This window comes from Budorcas taxicolor, chromosome 11, assembly GCF_023091745.1.
Source record: "Budorcas taxicolor isolate Tak-1 chromosome 11, Takin1.1, whole genome shotgun sequence".
NCBI lineage: Eukaryota > Metazoa > Chordata > Mammalia > Artiodactyla > Bovidae > Budorcas > Budorcas taxicolor.
Genome location: NC_068920.1, coordinates 158,911,565 through 158,916,056, shown reverse-complemented (window position 1 = coordinate 158,916,056; position 4,492 = coordinate 158,911,565). Strand labels below are relative to the sequence as shown.

At 55.5% G+C, this 4,492-nt stretch overlaps 1 non-coding gene across 1 annotated transcript; it reads left to right on the top strand.

Annotated features, from left to right (window-relative positions):
• Positions 1-949: 949 nt before the first annotated feature.
• On the top strand, positions 950-1,022 carry TRNAG-UCC (transfer RNA glycine (anticodon UCC)). The gene has a single exon. It is a non-coding gene; the product is annotated as a tRNA-Gly (tRNA).
• Positions 1,023-4,492: the final 3,470 nt, after the last annotated feature.

Below are 4,492 nucleotides of genomic sequence, written 5' to 3'. Positions count from 1 at the left end.
AGTGATGGAAACCATGCTCCACGCAGTGGAAGCATGGAGTCAACTGCTGGACCTCCAGGGATGTCTCCCAGGGGACTTTTTTAAAGCAAGTTCCCCCTGGGGTCTTCTCTGGTGCTCCTTTAGGAGACGGATCAGCTATGCAGCCTTGGGTGGCCCCTCTGACACCACACGCTTCTCTGGTCTGTCCGTGTGTCCCTCTCTCCCAGGAGACGCAGCTCCTCCCAGGCAGGGGCAGCCCAGTGTGGTCTCTGTGCCGTGAGAGCGCCCTTCGAGCCCTGCCGTCAGGACTCACGTTTCTGTTCATCGGTAGAACAGAGCGCTCAGCTCCAAAGCCAGGCTCTTTAGTTTCTCAGTGTGGAACCTTAAGCATGTCAGGTCCCCTCTCTGTGCCTGCCTCTTCTCTCCGGAAATGGCGATCCTGGTCCCTGGCATTTCATGGTTGCTGTGAGGACAGCCTGAGCAAGGACATGCCCACAACGGGGTTACCACTCTCCAGACCAACTCTGACGCAAGGCTGTGCACGCAGCAGGGACTCAGGGACTGTTTGGTGTTCAGATTTTTTTTTAACTAACATTTCTTCTTTCCCCCCTAAATTTTATTTCTCTATTTTTGGTGGTGCTGGGTCTTGGCTGCTGCACAAGGGCTTTCTCTAGTCGCGGCGAAACTCACCAGTTTTGGTGCCCAGGCGTCTCCTTGCGTTGGCTTCGCTTGCTCGAGAGCATGCGGCTCCGGAGTGCGCACGCTTCAGTAGTTCTGCCTCACAGCTTAGTTACCCTGAGGTATGTGGGATCTTCCTGGACCAGGGATGGAACCCTTGTCAGGTGCATTGGCAGCAGATTCTTAACCCCCTGGGAAGCCCTAAACTAACATTTCTTAAAGTACAAGGATAAACATAGTCTATGACTTGTGGAGAATGTTATTTTTTTTGCAAAAGAGAACACTTGGGGCTTCCCTGGTGGTCCAGTGGTTAAGACTCTGTGCTTCCAATGCAGGGGGTGCAGGTTTGATCCCTGGCCAGGGAAGTAGGATCCCACATGCAGTGCAGTGCAGCCCCAAAATAAATAAAACTTGACCTCTTTTTCCCCCACCGACAGCCAGCATTCAAGATAGATATTCCCCATGCATGTCTCCCTTTTACGAAAGAGTCAGTCAAGGCTCAGAGAGGCCAAATGAGGCTCCCAGGATCACTCAGTGACAGAATCAAGCTCTTAACCAAGAGCATCTTGGATTTATAACCCCTGGCCTCCCTGAGGGACTTAAACCCCTCAGAACCAGGGGCCCCCTCCCGGAGAGGAGCAGCAAAGATCAACTGTGCCTATGAATTAAGCAGGCCAAGAATCACCCAGTAAAGTCATCCCCACTTCAAAGATCTCTCAAGTGGGAACCAATGTGACCAGGAAGGAAAATCTGAATCATGTCCCACCCAGAACACTGGGCAATTTCAGCAGAATACAGCTTCCCCAAGCCTGAGCTAACTCAGACTACCTTCCATCCAATTCCCTGGGAAGCAAGCAATAGGTGCAGAGGGGGCAGATTCAAGTCAGAAGCCTCCTGGGGTTTAGAACAAGAGTGGAGACCAGGGGGCAGGGGGTGAGGGTGGGGAGACTTGTGCTCTGTGGCTTTCTTGAGGCAGGGAGTTTTCAAGAGGGTCTTTCAAGCTGCCATGTGAGTTGGTGATTCTGAGCTCTCAAGCCACAGAAACCTAGGATTCCCTCCTGGCAAGCTATGTGACCTCTCTGACCCTCAGCCTCTTCATCTGAAATGTGTCCAGCCAAGCTTTAATGTCCAGCTGCTCCTTGAGGAGCTGGTGCTGGGTACTGGGGACTCAGCAGTGAATGGGAGAGACCAGACTGGGGCCTTCACCAAGCTCACTGCCTCACAGGGGAAACAGTGAGTGTGGAGACAAACAAGTTTAGGTATCAGCTATAAGGGAATACCCTGAGGATGAGAGTCAACGCTCTCTCAAGCTGGTGGTGAGAGAGCATGCATCCAATCAAGGCTGAGCCCGGCACTGAGCCCATGGTGAGTGCTCAGGCCGTGAAAATGGCTTTAGTTGCTGCTGTGGCGACTATTATTACCGTAACCTGAATAAAACTGGGCTGCCTTGGGGCCCAGTCTCGTCACAATGTTATGTTCAAAAGCAATATCAGCCTGACATCCCCAAATCATTGCAAAGCAGTTTAAATCTTCCCGACGATCTCTCAGAGACACCAAAAGCGAATTCCTTTGCACACCACACAAAAAAGCGTTCTCAAGACTCTCCATGACAATGTGTCTGCCTAGAAGGTCTCACTGCAGTTGCTCCCGAAACATCTCCGTTCCCGCACCTCCCTGTCATCCTTCTCAGAGAGGCGGGGGCCGTTGGGTTTGGCCACAGGAGAGGGGGGACGGGGTGCGTCCAGGCTCTGCCCTCACTAGCTTTGTGGCCGCAGTTTGCTCATTTGCAAAATGTGGGTACAACAGCGCTGCTTCCAACGAGGTATGGTGGGGACTCAATGAGATGGTCGGATGGCATCATGAACTCAATGGACATGAGTTTGAGCAAACTCCTGGAGATGGTATAGGACAGGGGAGTCTGGCATGCTGCAGTCCATGGGGTTGCGAAGAGTTGAACATGACTGAGCGACTGAACAACGACGATACAATGGCTTTAAGGTGTTGAGGATGGGTAGGTACAGCTGGACGACCCCTTCTCCTGCCTCCTCGACCTGCCCTTTGCATCTCATCGTTAATAGGAGCTCCAGCAGAGTCTCCTGTAGTCAGTCTGGGCTTTCTAGTGCCTAGCATCCAGCAGCAGCCGCTCCGCCCAGCACAGGGAAAGGGTCAGTACCCAGCAGGTACTGAGGCTCCCACCATCTGAGGCCATTGCTTGCCGGAAGCCTGGGCAGTGTGGTCCAAGCTGGCTTCTCCTCTTCCTCCTGATAGGGATCTGGTATCTGTCTTCTCAAGGGGCTCTGGGCCAGGCCCTTGCCAGGCATGCAGTTCCTGCCCCCATAGGGCTCACAGACCCAGATAATCAGGGCCTGACTTCAAGGGAGACACCCAGAGCTGCAAGAGAGGACCAGCCGGAACATCAGGGAGGGCTTCCAGGAGGAGGCAGCAAGGAAAGGAAGGCCACACCCAGGCAAAGGCCTGGAAGGAAGAAAGTGGTGGGTTCTAGAAGCTACAAAAAATTCTCACCCACATGTCCTGACAGGTACAGTTTGCTGAGCTCTGTCACCTACACCGTGTCACTTGGCGCTCTCCTCCCTCAGATCCCAGAGGACAGAGGGCAAGAACTCTTACTTCCAATTCACAGAGCGGGAGACAAGTACGAGAGAAAGAGACAATTCCTAGCTGGGACTAGAGCCCACATGGCCTGTCTTCCGGCTCAGATGAGAAAGTCAAGCTGCAAGACTGCGCACTGAGCATCCCTAGCATCTCCCTGTGATCATCACCCCCATTTTACAGATGAAGAAATGGAGGCTCGGTGAGACCACAACGTCCCTCCAGTCCTGCTCTTTCTGTGCATCTCTGGGGACCTAGGACAAGCCTGGGATGCCCAGATGCCCTCACCAGATGGGGCAGGAAACAGCCAGGAACACGGGTGACAGGGGGTGATGGAAGGAAGGGAGCCAGGATGGGCTTGCAAATCAGCACCATGCTGGGGAAGGCGGAGGAATGTGGGTAGGGATGGGGTGAACCCTACATGGGAAGCCAGTTTGGGAGGGGCCCAGAACCCTAGGCAGAGCCCCCTAAGCACCGGAGGGTGAGACCCTGACTTCCCGGAAGACACCACCCCCAAGCTGGGCGGGGTGAAGGACCACAGCCTCCTGGCTTGCCCAATCAAACGCACTCCCCCAGTCCGATGGGGGAGGCGGCCAGGGCGGAGGGCTCCCGCGGCCTTCCTGGGGGAGCCCCCGGGGACCTGCCCAGGACTCGGCCGCCCACCGCCCACTGCCCACCCCCAGCCTCAATAGCCCCGACGCCCGACGTCCTCCCCTCGGCTTTCGGTGGCTCCAGAATTTAAAGGTTAAATCCTAACCTCGTCTCAGCAGTTTCTCCCGGCTTTGCCTACCCAGCGCCAGTTGCTGGTAATTATATGCATCTCCGAGCAGCCAATCAGCTGTCAGACTGACAGATACTGATCTTTTCGTTTTATTTTTAGCTCTGTGCTTCCCCCTCTAGTTGCAAAAAAAAATTCTGTTTGTTCTGTGTGTGGCTGCTTGACTCCCAGCTCTGCACCCGGCTCTCATCTCCGCCAGCCAGGCGGGAGCAGGAAGCCGGAGAGGCTGGAGCCCGGTGCCCCTCCAGAGACAGCGGTGGGGTGGGGGGTGGGGGGTGGGGTGGGGCGGGGCGGGGGGGGGGGGTGCGCCGGGAGAAATGCACCCGCTGTCCCCCCGCCCCTCTCCAGCTGCAGACCCTGGGCTGAATTGGGGAGGGGAGGAGGCCGGTGCTGCCCAGAGGCGCCTTTGGAGGCCGAGGGAGCAAGAGAAGAGCTGGGCTTGGCGTG